Source organism: Pseudonaja textilis, chromosome 2 (genome assembly GCF_049901715.1).
Source record: "Pseudonaja textilis isolate UNSWEBS1 chromosome 2, rPseTex1.2, whole genome shotgun sequence".
NCBI classification, from domain to species: domain Eukaryota; kingdom Metazoa; phylum Chordata; class Lepidosauria; order Squamata; family Elapidae; genus Pseudonaja; species Pseudonaja textilis.
Window position 1 is genome coordinate 241,375,369 of NC_141991.1, and position 21,755 is coordinate 241,397,123.

Genomic DNA, 21,755 nt, shown 5'->3' on the forward strand with positions numbered 1-21,755 from the left:
AAGCCAAGTAGCACTTACTCATCACCAAATCTCCAGAACTGTAAAGCCTACAAACTTGAAATTTGGCAGATATGTTCCTCTTGGCTTCTAGGTGTTCATTAAGAAAGGATTTTTCGAAGACCATCCAATCATTAGTATTTCTTATATAATAATTAACACGCTCTGATGCTAAGGAGTTAGACATTCTACTGCCCATATGAAAAAAACTCTGTTCCATCTGCCAGTTGCCTCCTATTCTGTTACCTTAGTTCAAATTGGCAGATGTTCCACTCCTTCACTCAGGAGCGGTCTGGGGTTCCTTACAGTACTAAATGTCAGTACCTGGCCAAAATGTCTACACTTTCTACCTATGGAACTGCTTCCGGACTCAAGGCAGTGGGAGCAATATTCCCTTATGTGTTTCAGTGACCAACTACCACTAAGCCAATGGATTGTGAACTGAATTTCTCCTGCATAGCCCGATCATAAAGCACAGGTATCCAGCTAGTTACTTTATAAGTAACTCAGGGCAGCAAATATACCTAATAGTCTCCTCCTTTTTCTCACAACACCACCGTGAGGTGGGTTGAATGAGAGAGTAACTAGCCCAGAGTCACCCAGCTGGCTTTCATTCCTAAGGTAGGACTTGAATTCATGGTCTCCCACTTTCTAGCTTGGCGCTTAATCACTAAATCAAACTGTTGTGGTTCGCCGGCAGCCAGTGCAGATGGCAGAGGTATTGAACAGTGAGGACAAAGAGGAACCAGTCAGGGACTCTGGCAAGGACTTGGACAAGGGTCTTGCATCTGATGCAGAGATGGGGCCAGGACCATCTGAGAGTGGGTTCTGCCTTCGGAGCTTTTGGAGTCTGGCAGTAGCAAAGCAAAGGACCTTGGGGAGTCTGTTCCCAGTGCGCGTGTGCGCAGAGCTGCTAGAAGGCGAGAGCAGCTGAAGCAGCAGAGGTGACTCGGGAGTAAGGCTGTGAGGTGATTGCCCCTCCCATCAGGGATAAAAGTCAGCCCTTGGTGACGTGCTCTTTGCAGGAAGCAAAGGAGTTCATTAGATTCTGATTCCATAGTGAAGCCCTGCGAACACTGGTTTGTTTTCGCTGGAACTCCTGTCGGTTTATATTCTAAGTAATTGGACTTCTGTGCTCTTATCTGGAGGAACTGTGTCTAATGAGTTTTGTCTGGGAATGCAAGTAATTCCCAGTGTTGCATTAGAAAAAGTTTTACTTTTAAATTCAGTCGGTGTTTTATTAAGTTTGACAAAGCCGGGGTCAGAACACAAACTAGCTCTCAGTATATGTATAATATATATCTAGTACAGGACTGTATAGGTTGGGAAATGTGGAAGAGGCCTTCATCCTGCATGACAATGGCTATGATGATGATGATGATGATAGATCTAGTTCAGTCAGCCAGAAGTTAAGACTTACAGCTTCCAGGATTTCCTACTTTGGTAAAAATGATTCAGGCTAAGGAGATATGAAGTCCAAATATTTGGAGGGCCCCATAATGCCGATCTCTGCCATGGGAATTCCGGTGAATGGTGAAGTCAGCGCTCTTCCTGTTTTTCACAAACAGATTTAACTCTCTTCTAATAAGAGAACGATATTAGCCCTTCCTGCCTATATCCTTTGTCTCCAAATTAGCTTCTCTGGGTTTCAACAAGCCCACTGGCATATTTCTTGGAATCTTCCAAACTTCTTCTCTCACTTGCTTTTTTTAAAAAAAATTATTTTTAAAAATTAATGGGAAGCTTGCATTGCAAAGAAAACAATCCGCCTCTAGCTTAATCTGTACTATCAACAATTCCTCTAGGTCCCAGTAAGACTCTGGAAGCATTCTTAGAAAATAAATTCCTAATTAGCTGCATTTGTATACTCTGGAAATGTGTCGTCTATCTGTCGTTAAAAATAATAATAATTACCTGACTTAGCCACTTCAGGAATGTACCTTGAGGCGATGCTGTGTTATTGGACACATTCAATATTTACTTTTTGGTGTGTCCAAAATAGGCTCTTAAAAATGTCCCCCTTCCTTCTACAAGCTCACTTGAAATATTTCACCATCTTTTACCCTTTATCAGACCTTGTTTGTCACACTGGTAAAGGTAGTCCTCATCTTATGACCATAGTTATGCCTGTTTTGTAAGTTGTGCCAGTCGTTAAACAGGTCATTTCATGATGAATCCAATTTTATATTTTTTTGTGAGCATTTTTTTAGCAAGTGCTATGGTTGCTAAGAAAACCCATTTGTCTACAGTACAGGTCATCCTCGACTTATGACCACAATTGAACCCAAAATTTCTGTTGATAAGTGAGAGTTGTTAAGTCAGTTTTGACCCAGTTTATGACCTTCCTTGCCACAGTTGTTAAGTGAATCGCTGCAGTTGTTATGTCAGTAACAATGTTATAAAGTTGAATCTTGCTTCCCCAGATTGACTTTGCTTGTCAAAAGGTCGCAAATGGTGATTGTGTGACCCCTGGATGCTGCAACCATCATAGATATGAAGCAGTTGCCAAGTGTTTGAATTTTGATCACAGGACCACAGGTCGTAAGTGTGAAAAACACTCATAAGTCACTTTTTTCAGTGTTGTTGTAACTTTGAAGGTCACCAAACAAATGGCTGTAAGTGAAAGATTACCTGTAGGGTTGTTGTTGTTGTTGTTTTGCCAGAAACCAGACATAAATGCCATGTTCCAATTTTTAAAAAATGTAAATTGAGGTCATGTGACTGTGGAACATGGCAAATGCTATACATGTGGGCTGGTTGCCAGGCACCCAAAAGGAGATCATGTGATTGTGGGGGAGGCAGCTATTGGAGCTTTGAATCTAAATCATACCTTTTTTTAAAAATTTGCCCTAACTGGTTGCTAAGTGACCTGGGGTGGGATTCTACCGGAGAACCGGTATCTCTGAAGATCAACTGGGAGCGAACCGGTTTGCTCCAACGATCAGCTGTTGGGCCCACCTGCCTATCCAGGCTCTGGTCTGTGCTTTATTTCCGGGTTTTCCATATCAGCTGCTTTGTGTGGCACACCGGATTGCCGTGCATCAGCTGTTTTACATACAGGGCTTGCAGCAGAAGGTGAGTTGCAAATGCGTCCATACGTGTGAAGCGCCCGCACACTGAACCGGTTTTTATACCGGTTGAATCCCACCCCTGTAAACGACCAATTGTAAGCTGAGGACTAGCTGCATTGTAGTTGTCCCCCACAGAAATCTTCAATTCCAAGATTACAAAGGGCTGAAAGAAACCAAATACCCCTTTCCCTGGATAGCTACGCAATCTTGGGAAGCTGCTGCTAGTTGAGGATAGACCAATTGAAGCAGCCGATTCCAAAATATTTTTGCTTTTCCGAGTGAAGGATAGCAGAGCCTTCTCCCCCGCCTCCCATCAATTCAATCTTTATTATTATCTAGTCATGAACCAGCCATACACACATACACACACAAAATAAAACATTAAAATAAAGCAAAACCGAACAGAACAAGGCATAGTAATAGGTTACAATTGGCTGTGAAATCAATGGGTGAGCAAAGTCTCCCTAATTTTACAGACAGCGTAACAAAACTTAACTACATTCAGAGAAACTGAATTATACTGACCCAATAATAGTAGTTTTACATTAAAAAATGTCAGAATTTCTGGGATATTTAATCAATCTATAAGTGAGGGGGCTATATAACAGGATATGAGCTGTAGTTTCGGTGGCTCCTGGTCCATAGGGGCACAGTTATAGCTCATATGAATTGTTTTTATATTAGCTCTTCAGAACAACTGTGGGAAGAGCATTAATGCCCTCTAAAATTTAGAGACAGTTAGCTATAAAAGCCAAAGTACCACTCACTCATCACGAAATCTCCAGAACCGTAAAGCCTACAAGCTTGAAATTTGGCACGTATGTACCTCTTGGCTTCTAGGTGACCTCATGGACATCATTCCTCTGGACCTTCCTGACCTCTACCATCTTCTGGAGTCCATTTAAGCTCACCCCTACTGCTTCAGTTACTCCATCCAGCCACCTCATTCTACCATCCCCTTCTTTTGCCCTCAATTGTTCCCAGTATTAGGCTCTTCTCCTTCTCATTAGGCGGCCAAAGTATTTGAGTTTCATCTTCAGGATCTGGCCTTCTAGAGAGCAGTCAGGGTGGATCTCCTCTAGGACTGACCGGTTTGATCGCCTTGCAGTCCAAGGGACTCACAGGAGTCTTCTCCAGGACCAGAGTTCAAAGACATACAGAGTAGATAATCTATTTCAGCTTGGAACCCTATGAAATACTGTCATTTGAGGGGTCCTTGGTTGCTCTCCTTTCAGTTTAAACATTTTATTAGATTATTATAGAATAAATCGATACAAAAATACAAAAGCAATAGTAGGACCCTGTGGGAAAGAAAAGTGAGGGGAGGGGGGAAAGAAAAAAAGATAATAAGAGAAGTTGTGAAGCTGGCATATGTGTGTGCCACCTTGAGTTATTTGTAAAAATAAGAAAGGCGGGATACAAATAAATCAAAATCAAATATATAATACACCTAAATTGTGAAGGGTTCTTGGTGCTGTCTGAGCTTGGTTGTTTCCTTGCAGACGTTTCATTAACCAAACTAGGTAACATCATCAGTGCAACTAGTTTGGGTAATGAAATGGCTGCAATAAAACAGCCAAGCTCAGAGAGCATTTCAACCCTGAGTTAAAAATATTCTCCTTTATTGATAATTCTATCATTTCAAAGTATGACATGGAGCTTCCAGGCTAAATCCTCCAAAGAGCAGTTAAAGGAATTGATCTGTTTAGACTAAATAAGGGAAGGCTAAGAAGAAATAAGATTGTGGTTTTCCAATACATGAAGGGATGTCACAAGACAAAGCTGTGGATTAATTTTCCATAGCACCCAAAGATAAGAGGAGAGCTAGTGGCTGAAAGCTGAGCAAAGAGATCAAACTTGAAATAAGAAGGGATTTCTTGATGAAGAGGGTGTTCCATCACTGGAGGTTTTCAAGAAAAGATTATGACCAGGATGATATGAGGATTCCTGACTGTACAGATGTTGAAAACTACCTTCAAGGTTCCTTTCAACGTTATGATTATAGGATTTCCTGATTTCCTATGAATGAACAATTACTGCTTCTTTAGCTCTTAAATGTATTAACAAATTAAAGCAGCATTGTTTGTAAATGGCAGCTTATTCCAGTTACCTTCTTCTCAAAACAGAAGAGGATAAGTTCACACTAAAAAAATTCAGAAATCTGGATTTCACCTTAGCACAGGGTTTCTCAACCTTGCAACTTTAGGACACAGGGACTTCAACTCAGAACAACAGGTTTGGAAGAAACCTTGGAGGTCCTCTAGTTCAGTGGTCGCCAACCAGTGGGCCGGGGACCACTGGTGGTCCACGAGAAAATTTTGGTGGTCCGCAGAAAAATGTCCCCCCTACAAAGCACTCCCCCCCAAAGCAATTAATCCAGGCTGTGCAGGAACACAAGGCTGCACCGCCCACATGGCCTGCCCACCCACTTCAGCCAAGCACAAACCTTACCTAGAGTAGAGCCTCATGAGCTGAAACTGGAAGATAAAACCAATGGTGGGGGAAGGAAATCTGCCCCAGGGTGGGTTGCTGGCATTGGTGGGAAAGTCAGTCCCATATTCCAGAGCTGCAGTAGTCACAAGACTGGTCCTTTGGACATCCTGGAGCAGTTCCTCCAGTCTATGGCAGGCTGGTGCACCTGGGTAAAAGAGCAGCTGCTCCAGGATGACCAAAGGGCCAGTCCTGTGACTATTGCAGCTCTGGAATATGGGAATGACTTTCCCACCAACCTCAGCAAGCCACTGTCAGTCAAAATTCATATTAGTGGTCCGCAGGGTTTAAAATTATGTGTTTGGTGGTCCCCGAGGTCCAAAAGATTGGCAACCCCTGTTCTGGTCCAACCCCCTGCTTAGGAAGCCCTATCCCATTTCAGACAAATCTCTTCTTAAAAACTTCCAGTGTTCACAACTTCTGGGGGTAAGTTGTTCCACTGATTAATTGTTTTAACTGTCAGGAAATTTCTCCTTAGTTCTAGGTTATTTCTTTCCTTGATTAGCTATGCTGGCTGGGCAATTCTGGGAATTGAAATCCACATTTTAAAGTTGCCAAGGTTGGGTAACCTTGACTTAGTAGATCATATAAAATGTGTTGCTTGGGCAAACAAATGATCTATGAGCTTAAAATATAACCTCTTTGGACCAATAAATTACTTAACAAAAAAAAATATCAGTATTTTCAGCTCTCTGAAAAAAAGGAAAGGTGGAGACAGCAGAAAAGCCGTAAAGCATGTAATACTAATTACTCAGAAAATGCACCAGGATAGCATGTTGTCTAATTTAGTTGGTGATGTAAAGTAAATGGAAGGAGGAAATGCCGAGCTTAGGGAAAATATAGGGGAAGTTATAATTCAGTTGTGGTTGAATGATGTCACTCCCAAAAATACCTAAGCAAAGATTAGTAACTCGAGTTAAGCACGAGTCTAGGAGATTGTCTTGCAGCTCTGAGCTCAAGCCATCCCATTTTAATTTGAAATCTTTCATAATCAAGAGGAAAAAAAAATCTTGCTGTTTTAAGGATTGCCAAGAGACCTCAAGACCAGATCTCTAGAAGGACTTGAACTCTGTAGGAGGCTTGTACACCAAAACTTTATTTTTAGAGATGTATTTTCCTATGTTGAACAGCATTTCCTTGAACATGGAAGGTCTCAGTCTCAGGCAGTGTTTCTCAACAACATTAAGAATTGTGGACTTCAACTCCCAGAATTCCCCAGCCAGCATCCTTTTTCCTTTTCATGATCAAAAGCTTTCCATGTGGATCTGGTCAGCTACTATGCAACCCAAAACCTGAGACTGAGCTATTTTTATGTTCTATAGCAGGGGGCCCCAAACTTGGCAACTATAGCAAGCATAGCTTGCTGGAGAATTCTGGGAGTTGAAGTCCACACGTCCACAAGTTGCCAAGTTTGGAGAACTCTATAGGAAAGAGAATTGTAAGGCTTGACAGTAAACTTAGCTTTAAATACAAGTAGTCATTGATTTATAACAACAACTGAGGCCAGGATTTCTATTGCTAAGCGAGGTGGTTGTTAAGTAAGTTGTGCACTTTCTTGCCACAATTTTTAAGTAAATCACCACAAGTGTTAGGTGAATCACAATCATTAAGCAAACACAGCTTCTCCCGTTGACTTTGTTTGTTGGAAGCGGAAAGTCACAGTCATGATCACAGGACTCCTGGACACTACAACATAAGGGGAAGGCCAAATATAATTCACTTTTTTCATTGCTGTTGTAACTTGGAATACTCACTAAATGCTCATAAGTCAATTCTGACACAGCCATGCCTTGAAAAGAGAGACGATTGCTATTTTCCCTGATGACCTAAACCAAGGGTCTTCAAACTTGGCATGTTTAAGAATTGTGGACTTCAATTCCCAGAATTCCTGAGCTAACATGACTGGAAGAGGAATTCTGGGAGTTGAAGTCCACAAGTCTTAAAGTTGCCAAGTTTGAAGAACCCTGACCTAAACCTTCTACCCTATTGTTGCTGCTGATATCAAGAGCAAATACTTGCTTTGTACATGTATTTGTACAATTGTACAAAATGCTACATATGGGGAAAGGCCCAGCATGAAATAAAAACAAAGACAGATAATCAGAGAGTGGTGGATATAAGCAGAATTAATTTCAGCTTTTTGCCTACTCCAACCACATAGAACAGGAGTCTCTAAACTAGGCAACTTTAAGACTTGTGGACTTCAACTCCCAGAATTCTGCATCCAGCTGGGTTGATGGGAGTTGAAGTCCACAAGTCTTAAAGGTGCTAAGTTCTGAGACCCCCGACCTAGAGTTTTCTCACATAGGTTGGTTCCCATATGCAGCCAATGCTGATAAAGAGAAAAGCACAAAAGCTATTTTCAGAGTTGTGCGCTCACATTTCCAAGCTCCCTGTGCTAAAAGGGCAGGTTTTCCTTCTACCAATCCCCCTTTTTCTGCCCCATTTGAACCTTGCAGGTGGCAGCAGGAGGAAAGATGAAAGGGTTCATCACCTGTGCATAATGAAGCCTCTTTCATGGACTCACAAACCCGGCATTCACAATTAGAAACCAACAAAAAAAAATCTCATGCAGAGGAAGACAAAATTATTTTATTAAAAACAACACTAATGGGTGGAAGAAACTATCCACAGTGAAATGAAAATTACACAACTATTGCTGGAGGGCCAAAATGCAGCTTGTATTTCAATGAGGACATACTTCTTTAACCTTTTCTTTTAATTAAGTCTTCCCTGGGCTCTTATTGCACCACACTCTTGCCGCAATTGTTAAGTGAATCACGGCAGCTGTTAAATTAGTAACATGGTTGTTAAGTGAATCTGGCTTCCCCATTGATTTTTCTTGTCAGATTGCGAAAGATGTTCACATGACCCGGGACACTGCAACTGTCATAAATATGAGTCAGTTGCCAAGCATCTGAATTTTAATCACGAGACCATGGAGATGCAGCAACATCTCCAGTGTGAAAATGGTCATAAATCACTTTTTTCAGGGCTGTTGCAGCTTTGAATGATCGCTAAGCAAACTGTTGCAAGTCAAGGGCTACCTGTGATCTTAATGTATACCAGAGGTGGTATTCAGCAAGTTCTGACCAGTTCTGGAGAACCAGTAGTGGAAATTTTGAGTAGTTTGGAGAACCGGCAAATCCCACCTCTGACTGGCCCCGCCCCCATCTATTCTCTGCCTCCCATGGAGTCCCAGCTGATTGGCTGGGTCTTCTTTGGTTGGCCTGCACAGGAGAACGGAGCTGAAAAGCAGGTTAGTGGGGTGGGGATGGAATGGGATTTTGCAGTACCCTTCCCCGTTACACCCAACAAGCCACCAAGCCATGTTCACAGAACTGGTAGTAAAAAAAAATTGAATCCCACCACTGATGTATATCCTTTAATGTATTATTCTCCAAAGCGCCAGAGAGCAGGACAAGAAGCAATGGGTGGAAACTAATCAAGGAGAGAAGCAACCTAGAACTAAGGCGGAATTTCCTGACAGTTAATCAGTGGAACAACTTGCCTCCAGAAGTTGTGGGTATGCCAACACTGGAAGTTTTAAAAAAGAGATTTGTCTAAAATGGTATAGAGCTTCCTGCCTAAGCAGGGGATTAGGACTAAAAGACCTCCAAGGTACCTTCCAACTATCCTTTCCTTTCCTTTCCTTTCCTTCCTTTCCTTTCCTTCTCTTCTCTTCTCTTCTCTTCCCTTCCTTTCCTTTCCCTTCTCTTCCCATGTCCTTTCTTTTCCTTTCTTCTCTTCTCTTTTCCCTTCCTTTCCTTTCCTTTCCTTTCCCTTCCCTTCCCTTCCCTTCCCTTCCCTTCCTTTCCTTTCCTTTCCTTTCCTTCTCTTCTCTTCTCTCCCCTTCCTTTCCTTTCCCTTCTCTTCTCATGTTCTTTCTTTTCCTTTCTTCTCTTCTCTTCTCTTCTCTTCTCTTCTCTTCTCTTCTCTTCTCTTCTCTTCTCTTCTCTTCTCCTTTCCTTTCCTTTCTCCTTTCCTTTCCCTTCTCTTCCCTTCCTTTCCTTTCCTTTCTCTTCCCATGTCCTTTCTTTTCCTCTCTTCTCTTCTCTTCTCTTCTCTTCTCTTCTCTTCTCTTCTCTTCTCTTCTCTTCTCTTCTCTTCTCCTTTCCTTTCCTTTCCTTTCCTTTCCTTTCCCTTCCCTTCTTATTCTTATTCTCTGTGAAATTTTGAGAAAGGTGGGTTTATATATAAGATACGATCTACAACTGAAAGTTTCCTTACATTTCTCCTGGACTCTGTCTGAACCTTTCCAAAGGAAGATTCGCTCAGAGTTTGAGAAACAGTGGTTTCTCTGGAAAGACAACAACCAAGTTCACAGAGCAGCCAGAACCCCTCACAAGCTGAATCTCAAAGAAACTTGAGGCCTCTTCAAAACATGAAACTAATCTGCGATTCTGAATCTGACTGAAAGGGGGGATGGGGGGAGATCAAATGAATAATTAGAAATATAATAACTTTATTTAGTTCAGTTGGACTCAGTATTTTGATATCAAATGGAGTCTTTGTCCATGTGCCTGCCACCCATTATTTTTCAAGTTGCAGCTTATTTGGGCCCACAAAACTGAATATTCCTGCTTTCAATTTTCTACTAGGCATCCATTTCTTTATTTTTTACAGCTCTTCCTCATCCTAATGCCCTCCAGATGTGTTGAACTAATTTACTTATTTATTTATTCATTGGTCCTTGTTATTTATTAATTACCCCTTAATTATTTAGCATATGCTAATGATTTCTTTCATTAATTTTTTGGGTACAATATTTAATAAAATAGTCACAATAGGAGGAAATCAAAGAAATGCCCCATCTCCAATGAAAAAAGGAGCCAATTAAGAGAAATTTAAGAATGCTGCAAAATATTTGGACAATCATGAGGAATCTACCACAGTAGAAGTTGGAAAAAAAGAGGAAGCCACATTTCACAAGATGGGCTCAGAAGTTAACTAGGGACAAACATGGCCAGTACTTTAAGGGAATACCACCAGGAAAGAGACAGTTTTGACTGGTGTTAAGGACTCAAGATAGAAAGCTAGGAGATTGAGTTCTACTTCTGTCTTAGGCATGAAAACCATCTGGATGACTTTGGGCCAGTCACTCTCTCTTAGCCCAACTCGTCTCACAAAAACATTCTTGTGGGGAAAATAAGAGGAGGAAGGGTATTAGAACATAGACTCATAGGGCTGGAAGGCTCTTCAGAAGTCTTCTAGTCCAAACCCCTGCTCAGAGCAGGAGACTTTATACCAACCTGGTCAAATGGTTGTCCAATCTATTTTTGAAAACCTCCAGTGATGGAATACCCACAACTCCAGGAGGCAAGTTGTTCCATTGGTTAATTGTACTCGCTGTCAAAAAAAATTCTCCTTTCTTCTAAATTAGACTTTTCTTTAACAAGTATCCATCCATTACTTTTTGTCCTATTGTCTGATGCTTTGGTAAAGGTAAAGGCAAAGATTCCCCTCACATATACATGCTAGTCATTTCTGGCTCTAGGGTATGGTCTCCATCTCCATTACAAAGCCGAAGAGCCAGCGGTGTCCGAAGACATCTCCATGGTCATGTGGCTAGCATGACTAAATGCTGAAGGCATACAGAATGCTGTTACCTTCCCACCAAAGTGGTCCCTATTTTTCTGCTTGCATTTTTACATGCTTTTGACCTGCTAGGTTGGCAGAAGCTGGGACAAGTAATGGGATCTCACTCCATTACGTAGTGCTAGGGATTTGAACCACCGAACTGCTGACCTTTCTGATTGACAAGCTCAGCATCCTAGCCACTGTTTTGGAGAATATGTCAATCCTGTCTTCTCTGTGGTATCCCTCAAATAATGAAAGACAGTTATGTCCTCCCAATCCTCCTTTTTAAGCCCTCATTTCAACCCTGAGCTACAAATATTTCCTTTATCAGTGTGAAAGTTGTGCCAGTGAGATGAATTTCTGGTCACTGTATGAACACTGACTATCTTTCTTGACTTCTTATAGCATTATCTTACTTCCAAAGACATTCCAATAACTACTAATCTCTTTGCTCCCATCCATCACTTGATATATCTTCCTCTTCTTTTCTTAACATCATGGTTTTTTAGTCCATTGCCTATTCACATCTATATGTCCAATATATGTGAATTTCTGCTTCCATTCTGATGATCATTTCAAGATAATGGTCAGTCTTTAATTTTTCTTATACTCATGAAATCACTGCCTTGGTAACCATCTCTGAATCCAGAATTCAAAGGAATTTTTCTCACACCATCTCAAGAGTCCATCTTCTATAGCTGTACTATATAAATGATTGATTCACTTATTCCGATTGTTGTCATACTGACATATGCTTTGTGACTTTGTCTTAATTCATTGTTGCATTCCTTCCTATGTAGTTTTGGTTTAAAAATTGCTTTCTAAAAGTGCAACAGAAACATTGAGTTCCTTCTGAGTGGTTATGATGGAGGTTCTTCTTCAAACTCATTGGCTTCTGCTACAGACACACTGCAACAACTAGCTGCCACATTTTCTTTCTTTCTATGATTTGCCTTATTTTTCTTTTCAATCATCCATTCTTTAGATGCTAAACAGAGCCTTTCTATGGATGGAATGATCCTTGTTTTTGTTTTTTTTACACCAATCTGCCAGAGATTATTCAAACAGCATGAGATTAATGACTCTCAATGTCTGGAAAATTTTGTCCACTCTGGAATGTTAAGAGCTTTCAGCTAATAAGGGGAAAATAAGTGTCAGCATCTGATTGGAATGCTGGTGGAGAAGTTGAAATTTTGCAATAGCTAGTTAGCTGGGAGTCCAGTGTAGCTGAGTTCATTACAGTTTGAAATACCAATATTGCCAAGTTGGATCCCAATTTGGGAAGCCTTTCTAAAGCTTCAAATGCTACAAAATACAATGTGATTTATTAGTGCCTGTCCCTACTGCTTGGAGAATGAGTCACCCCTTTTCTGTAACAATGCCATAGGGCATTGTCATATGAAAATAGAATACTATATTCCTTCCTTGTTTATTGCAATGTTTTATTAAGCTTTCCTGCAAAGGAGTTATTGGTGATTACAAGGTATGCCCATACAGTGTCTTAATTAAAAAAAAACAAAACCTCTTGCAACTTACATTTTTCTGATGAAACCATGTCATCTATCATGCAGTGGCCAAGCTTGAGCTGAGCAAATACCATGCCAGTTGTTGAAATAATAACAAGAGCAAGATCACTGCAATCTCAATATTAAAGGAAAGGTCTTGAAACGGCAACTACACAACATACATTTAAAAGTTCCTAGAATGGTTTCCCCCACAGGGGGAAAAAAAAAACACATTTGCAGCTTTGCAGTGAGGGCCATTTATCTTGCCTGGATTTGGCCTGTCCAACGTAATCTTGAAGGGGAAAAAATACGGAGGTTTCCTGCCCCGTGAAGACTGCAAGATCAGCAATGATTTTTATCAGGGACTGTCGCTATCCTTGTCTCGTGAGTTGAAAAATGTCAGCCAACCTTCTGGCTTTTCAGAAGACATTAAAATACTGTATCTATTTATTCTGCAGAGCCTTTGAGGGCCGGTGATCTTGGGCTGCTTTAGTGAAATTGTCAATGGTTTTAGTTGTAAGACAGTTTGAGCCAGGGGTGGGGCTGCTGGGGGTTCGCAGGGGTTCGGGAGAGCCCCTAGCTAAAATTCTGTGCAGTTTGGAGAACCCCCAAATCACACTCCTGCATGGCCCTGACCACCCCGCCCCTCCCAGGAGTCCCCACATGGCCTGTTTTGGAGGCAGGAAAGTGCAGGGCATGCACGGAGCCTCGGAGAGGGTGAAAAATGGGCCTCCCAGAAGTTTGGGGAGGCCAGAAATGGGCCTGTTTCTGGCTTCCAGAGAGTCTCCAGAGCCCAAGGAGGCCATTTTTGCCCTCTTGGAGGCTCAAGGAAAGCCTCTGGAGCCCAGGGAGGGCAAAAACACCCTCCCCCATCATGGTGCAGGAGGACTAGGCCACGCCCATCATGGCCACACCCACCCAGCAACCAGGCAGAGAACCCTTTGCTCAAATTTTGGAAGCCCACTCCTAGTTTGAGTCCTTTGGGGAATTGGGGGTCTATCAAAAGTGTGTGGGATGGGGGAGGAGGAATGAGATTCCAGGGGAGGAAGTAGCAGCAAAATGGTCTCCTTTGTGTACAGGTAGCACTTGATTTATAACTATTCATTTAGTGACAATTTGAAGTTATAACAGCACTGAAAAATGTGACTTATGGCCAGTTTTCACACCTACTGCAGCATCCCTAGAGACACACAATTAAAATTTAGATGCTTGGCAATTGGCATATATTTATAACAGTTGCACTGTCCCGGGCAATGTAAATAGCCCTCATGTGATCACCATTTGTTATGTTCCCAATCGGTTTTCAACAAGCAAAGTGAATGGGAAATCCAGAATTGCTAAACGACTGTATGATTGACTTAACAACTGCAGTGATTCCTGTAATAACCATGGCAAAGAAGATTGTAAATTGGGGGAAATCACTTAACAACTGTCTTGCTCAGCCACAGAAATGTTGGGCTCAGATGTGGTCATTTGTTGAGTACAACCTGTGTTAGATCGGTGGATCGGGTCAGCTCTTTATTGTAGCATCTGAACAAGGACTGTTAAAGTGTGCGAGCTGCTTGGCTTTATACAGCCGGCCGGCGGCTCGGCGGCCAATGGCAGCGCTTTGAATCTCCCGTGATCGGCTCGGCCAATCGTGGTAGATTCTTAGCGCTCCAATCACAGTCATTTAATGGACCAATCGGGTTGCGGTCCGGGTGGACCAATCAGAATGCGAGTCTTCAAGAATGTTAATACAGAACAACCTGTATTTCAAATTTGTATATATGTGACAGAGACCTCCCATCTAGTTTTGGTTCTGGATTGATTGGTCTTGAGCAAAATGGACACATAAAAAGCAATAAATATAGACATCTACAAATAATGCAGTACTCTTCAGCTTGGGAACTTGTGGACTTCAAATCCCAGCATTCCTCAGCCAGTATGAGGAGTCCATAAAGTTGCCATAAAGAAACATAGAGCTAACATAGAGGTAGACAACTATGGCAACTTGTGGACTTCAACTCCCATAATTGGCTGGCTCAGGAATTATGGGAGCTGAAGTCCACTGATCACAAAGTTGCCATAGTTGTCCATCCCTAATGCAAGAGATAGCTTCCCTTATTCCAAAGAAAATGTAGGGTTAAAGACCAGGCTAAGAGTTGAGTTAACAAGGTTAAGAAGTATCTTCTCCCTTTTGGTGCTGATGAAAAATAATCAGGAATAGGAATGAGAAATTAAATGAGGGAAGAGGAAAATATTCTGATCACCCTATGGCCCTGAAAAACAATAAGATCTATTTGCCCAGAGAGCATGCAGCAGATTGTTGTTTTGTGATATTCCCAGATATACAAGTTCCTCCATTATTTGGCAATTTTATTCTGTTGGATTCTCAGCCTATGTATATTTGTGTAAGATCTGTGGAATAAATCTGTCACTACATGATTGACGGTTCTTTTTATTGCTGGGTGTGTGTGATTTTAAGCAGAACAATTTCTTCAACACACTCTGAGATTATGGAAGATTATTTTTTCCCCCTTTTTGACGTGTACAACTATATTTACAGGAATTATGGAAAAATCAAATTATTTACAACAGGGCGTCCAAACTTCCTAGTAAAGAGTCTCTTTCCTCCTCCTATCTCTCAAGAACTTTCTCTGCCTTTCTCTCAAGGCTACTGCATTCGCCACCACCCAGCCATCTATAATTCTAGAGGCCCCAGCAAAAGTCCTATATTCTGTTTGGAGTACTAGACTTTAAGAAGGATTTTATTTATTTATTTGTCAAGCAAGTATTAGATAACAGGTATAAGTATAAACATGACTATGAATACATGAAATGGATACGAATAAAAAGAAACAATAGGACAGGGACGGTAGGCACATTGGTGAGCTTATGCACAGACCTCTTAGGAAAGGGGTGAGGTCAATAGTGGACAGTCTAAGGTTAAAGTTTTTGGGTTTCAGGAAGAAACCACAGATTCAGGTAGAGTATTCCAGACACTGACCACTCTGTTGCTGACGTCGTATTTCCTGCAATCAAGGTTGGTGCGGTTTACCTTGAGTTTGTATCTATTGTGTGCTCTTGTATTGTTGTGATTAAAGCTGAAGTATTCATTGACAGGTAGGACATTGCAGTAGATAATTTTATGTACTATACTTAGATTGGACCAAAGGCAGCATAGTTCTAGGTTGTCTAGGTCTAAAATTTCAAGTCTGGTGGCATAAGGTATTCCACTACAAGTAGAGGAGTGGAGAACTCTTCTCGTGAAATATTTCTGGACTTTCTCGACTGTATTAATATCTGATATGTAATGCGGATTCCAAACTGATGAGCTGTATTCAAGTATTGGTCTAGCAAATGTTTTGTATGCTCTAGTTAATAGTGTGATATTACCGGAGAAAAAGCTATGCAGGGTTAGGTTAATAAACTCTTAATGTCTTTTTGGCTATGTAATTACAATAGGCTCTAGCACTTAGATCATTAGAGATGAATACTCCAAGATCCTTGACATAGTTAGGGTCATCAACAAGGTTTTGATTATTCAGCTTGTATTTTATTTTCTGATTTATTTATTTTTTTGCCAATATGTAAGACAGAGCATTCAAACAAACTGGCAAATAATGGTATTGAGAATGATTAAAAATTAAATGTGTCAAGGACTGATTGAAGGAACTAAATAGTCTTGAAAAAAGAACACTGAAGAAGATAGCATTCTGAAGAAGGTAGTTTCTAAATGTTAATAAATCAAAGATAATTGTAGATTTTAGAAAGAGCCGGCATAGTCATACTGCACTCAGTATCAAGGATGCAGCTCTAGAGATGGTCAACTGTATTAAGTATCTAGGGGTGCAGATAACTAACAATCTGAACTGGTCTCTCCACACGCCATCCTCAGTGAAGCATGCAAACCAGCATCTGCATTTCCTGCTTTGGATGAAGACAGCACATCTTTCTCCTTCTGTCCTGGCCACTTTTTACAGAGGCACAACTGAGAGCGTTTTAACAAACTGCATCATTGGTGGCAGCAGATAGAAAGTCCATACAGAGAGTGGTAAGGACAGCCAAGAAGATTATAGGAAGCTAACTTCCTGTTATTCAGAGTATTGCTTATAAGCGCTACATACTTAGAGCTCAAAGCAGTATTAGAGACCCCACACACCCACTTGATGGTCTGTTTCTGTTGCTCCCTCCTGGGAGGAGGTATCAAAGTATTTCTAGCAGGACTACCAGAGTCTACCACATCTTTGTTCCCTAGACCATCTATCTGGTAAACTCGAAGATTTGTTTTTCTTGCCATGTAGCAATAGCAATAACACTTAGACTTATATACCACTTTATAGTGCTTTATAGCCCTCTCTAAGCAGTTTTACAGAGTCAGCCTATTGCCCCCAACAATCTGGCTTCTCATTTTACACACCTCGGAAGGATGGAAGGCTGAGTCAACCTTGAGCCTGGTGAGATCTGATTGCAGGTAGCCGGTAGTCAGCAGAAGTGGCCTGCAGTGCAGCACTCTAACCACTGCACCACCAAGGCTCTCGGTGTACATGTATACATCCAAACATCCAAACTAAACTGTGTTTTTTCTCTGTGTCATAAAATATATGTGGGTATATGGGTAAACGCATATATTTTATTTTTTTTATTTATATTTCTGCCATGTTTATGTAGTGTATATTGGAGGTGATGACCCTTTGGGAGCTGTATACAACCAAATTTCATTTTAATGTATGCCAATTAGTGTACATTTAAAGTGACAATAAAGTTAGTCTAACTCTAAAGTCTATTCTTCAAGTACGATACCTGAAAGTGTGTCATACACAAGGTGGAGGTTATAGGCAGTCTTCTACTTACTTATTTACTTACTTACTTACTTACTTACTTACAGTTCTGATTTATTTATTTGATTTGTCAATAGCTTACAAGATAATAGGTATAAGTATAAACATGAGTAGGAATACAGGAAATGGGTATGAATAAATGGGGACAATAGGACAGGGATGATAAGCATGATTGTGCACTTATGCATGCCCCTTACAGACCTCTTAGGAATGGGGTGGGATCAATAGTGGATAGTTACAACATTAACTTACTTACAACATTAATTTAGTGATTGTTTGAGGCTCTGAAAAAAGTGACTTACAAGCAATCCTCACACTTACAACTGTCACAGTGTGGTCATTTGATCAAAATTTGGGCACTTGGCAACCGCCAATGTATTTATGACAATTGCAGTATTTTGGAGTTGTGTAATTTCATTTGCAACCTTTCCAACTGGCTTCTGACAAGCGAAGTCAATATGAGAAGCTGGATTCGCTTAACGATTACAGGGCTTACTTAATCACAGCAGTGATTTGCTTTACAACATGGCAAAGGGTGGTAAAGTGTGGTGCAACCCACTTAACAATTGCTTGCTTAGCAGTGGAATCCCAGCTGTGGTCGCAAGTCATTGACTTACCTGTGCCTTTTGTGCTTTTTCCTAGAGGGCTGTGCATGGAATCCTAGATTATAGGAAAATAGAATCTACTTGGATGTCAGGGGAACAAAATGCTAACAGAAGGAGCAGTTCAACAGTGGGATTTTATACTGAAGAGATGACCCACCCTTGGCTGGATATGGACAAACACAGCCTGGGAAATTACCTTTTAGATTCTTTAAACTGTATTCCTGCAACAAGCAGAAGTTGGAGCTGAGAGCCTGAATGGCTTTCTCCAAAATTGTCCCCTACTGATTGTTAATTGTTCATATGCCACTTTCCCCCCTCTTCTCTGTTATTTCAGGGCACACAATTGCTCTTAAGAAAATCCACCCACCTCGTAACACATAGCTATTCACCAGAAGCGAATCTTACTCAGCCTCTCTCTTTCAACTGGGTCTAAAAAGTTGCTGTTATTCATGAGAACAAAACCTTAGAAGGATGTGAGTAGAATTCTTAATGCAAGCATCCCCGAGACTCCTCCATTAAGGCTGCTGTTGGCTTTTAATGATAACCAGTCTGATCTGATCCATAATATATCCATCTTCCTTCTAGTGGTGATTTATCTTGAAGATTCCATACACTGTGTAAACAGATTGAGAGATCATGATAGAACAATGGATACAAAGAACATGGATCTTCAAATTGATGGAAAATTGGCTAACAAAGTGGACTGCTGGATAAACAAGAAAGTCCTCTCTGAGGTATAGTTTTCCTTTCTGAACTATATTTAGATAAATAATGATAGGATAAAACGACCAACCATTTCCTTCTGAACTAATAACAGTACAAATTTTGAGATTATATCTGAGTACGTATTATTTGATGTGGATACTTGCCTAAATGATCAAATCTCCATGTTATTTATTTTACCAGTACTTTGAAGTAAAGATTAATATCCACTAGACTATATATGCAAAGAGATTTACAGAAAAAAAAATCAAGAAAGATTGCAGTTCTATCTTGAATGAAGCAGGGAGATAGATGATGAATGAATGGATAAATAAATAGACAAGGTATGACAAACACAAGATTTGTCAAAATATTTTTAGAGTAGTCTAGTTATTGTCTCACATCTGAATTTACGTTGGGCATTTATAAATGGTTAGGCATAAATATATGCCCAGTGAAGGTCTAGTCCTGCCTTAGGCATGAAACCAGCTGGGTTTGAATCAGCAACTCTTTCTTATCCTTAGAAAGAGGCACTTCTGAAATCTTGCCAAGAAAGCTGCATAAGCCAGTCCAGTCTGTTGCCAAGAGTGAACAGTAACTCAAAGGCACAAAAAAATAAAAAAAATAAAACCACCACCTGGTTTTCAATTCATATACGATAGCCCTAATAGATGCTGCCTTCTGTTTAGTGTTGTCCTCTTTGTTTTTGTGCCAGTAAACCTGTACTGTGCCTCATTGGTCTTTGCTGAGAGTAGAAGCAAATGTCACAATTGTCACTTGTGAAGTGAAGACTGTATCTAGAACCAATCAATGAGAAATACAAACTGGCCAGAACAGTTTTGGGGAGATTTACTTTGAGACAAGTTGGTTGCATCACATTGTGCAATTTTCTATTTAACCTTAGTTTGAATATGCTACCGTTGATTTTCACCATCTGTAAGCCAAAAAACAGGCTTAAAAAAGAAATCCATGACTGGCTTTTCCAAACCAACTAAACCAAAATCAAATGATCTCCCATTCTTCTTGGAATATAATTTATGGAGCCCACTAAATCTCAGCTGAAGCTGTCTGGACCTGTCTGAAAGACACAGTCACTTAACTGAACTGAATTCTTTATTGGCCAAGTGTGATTGGACACACAAGGAATTTGTCTTGGTGCAAAAGCTCTCAGTGTACATAAAAGAAAAGATACATTCATCAAGAGGCAAGAATCATAAGATACAACACTTAATAATAGTCATAGGGTACAATAAGCAATTAAATAAGTCACAAATAAATACAAAAAAAGGAAGGCTTCATCCTTTTCTCTGTTTATGTTCTCTCTATCTGTAAGCAACAGCATCTTAAACAAGCATTTCCTGCCATTCTCTGGAGGACTTGATGTAGAAAAGGAAGTTGAATCGCACAGAACGGAACATTTGGTCCTCAACCTGTAACATTCTTTTCAGACACAAATAGCTAAAGGCAAAGAGGATATTTTCTAAATTTAATTAGCTATTTCATATGGCTGCCCATCTCACGCGAAACGACTCTGGGCAGTAAACAACCGTTAAATTGTTCACTGCCCAGAGATGATTGTGTACGCTATTTATGAATCTGACATGTTCAATCAGCCTGTAAATGAACCATCTAGCCCATGATAAAAGAATGTTAATGTCCCTTTAATGATTGCAGATGAGATCTGAACGGGCAATTTGCATCAGGGAGAAGCAATTTTCAAAGGCCCTCTGCAGAATCTGTGCAATAGAGTTGCAATTCGCAGCTTTGTAGAAACAGGCAAGAAAGAAGTGGAGAGCTTTGAAATAACAAGAAAGAGATGGACAACACTAGGACAAATGCCATATCACATAAATTGACAATATTATCTGCAATTATAGAAAGTTTAATTGGTGTCAACAGAAATCACTGAAATGAAGGAAATGGGGTCTTCCAATTACTGACAGAGAGGAGATCATGTTTTGGTATTGCTAAATTGCAAACCAATTCACAAACTGTATTTCACATTATAGTTATTCATTTTTTCCCCAAAAAAAGTCATATTACATTTAAAGATGTAAAAGCTGCACTAAAATCTGTACCTTCATGAAAATAATTCACAGAATGCTTAGTAGGGGAAATTTTACTCTAAAAACATGACCCTTGGGTTAACCCAGGAAGTGTTTATTATTTTGGAAAAAGCAGGCATAAAAATACAAACGTTGTACAAGCCTGCCTTTTAACTACAAAAACAGAGGGGTGGGGGGGAAGAATGTGAGAAGAAAACTCAAATTGACGTGTGAAATAATAAAAAATGAAAAGAAACCCAAACTGACAGATTGTAAAAATAATGGGAAAAATTGACAGACTGCAAAAATTATAAAAATTGACACTGACGGATTCCGCAATTCTGTTGCTCTGTAGGTTTCTGCAAAGCTTCAAAAAGGACCTTTTTATTTGATGAAAATTCACGCGAAGCACCCCTTTCTAACTGGTTTTGCAAGACAACAAATCCTTCTAAGACTTTTTCTGACAGGTCTAACAATAGGAGAGGCCTCTGGCTATGTTTTGCACATGCACAGAAGCCTTTTCTGATGCTGCCAGTTAGCTCTCTGAAGCACTGGAGAAAGCTCTGTATTGGTCCTTCAAGTGTGAGATGATAAGCTCAAGGTTTGTTCATCATCTAGGATTCAGCCTCGGTCATCTTGGGCAATTGAAGGTGAGTAAACTTCAACCCTCAGAATTCTCAGCAATGTGTATGCTGGCTGTGAAATTCTGGAAACTGAAGTCCATATATATAATTGGAAATTGCCAAGATTGGGAAACCCTGGCCTAGAGACTCTGGTCAAAAAACATAGCATTGAAGGTTGAGATCTAGTTGGTTAGTGAGCATATCACCCTAGAACAGGGGTGTCAAACTCATGGCCTGTGGCCCAGATGCGTCACGTGCTGGCCCCACCCCCACCCAGTTTAGCGAAGGGGGGAAAGTCCTGATACGTCACATGA

The 21,755-nt window shown here is 40.5% G+C and overlaps 1 long non-coding RNA gene across 1 annotated transcript in view; it reads left to right on the top strand.

Moving 5' to 3' along the window:
• Positions 1–21,302, top strand: part of LOC148127441 (uncharacterized) — a 39,824-nt gene extending 18,522 nt beyond the window's left edge. Inside the window, exons 2-3 of the long non-coding RNA XR_015742407.1 lie at positions 18,657–18,805; positions 21,174–21,302. This is a non-coding gene — a long non-coding RNA (uncharacterized LOC148127441). The remainder of the gene's footprint in view (positions 1–18,656; positions 18,806–21,173) is intronic.
• Positions 21,303–21,755: the final 453 nt, after the last annotated feature.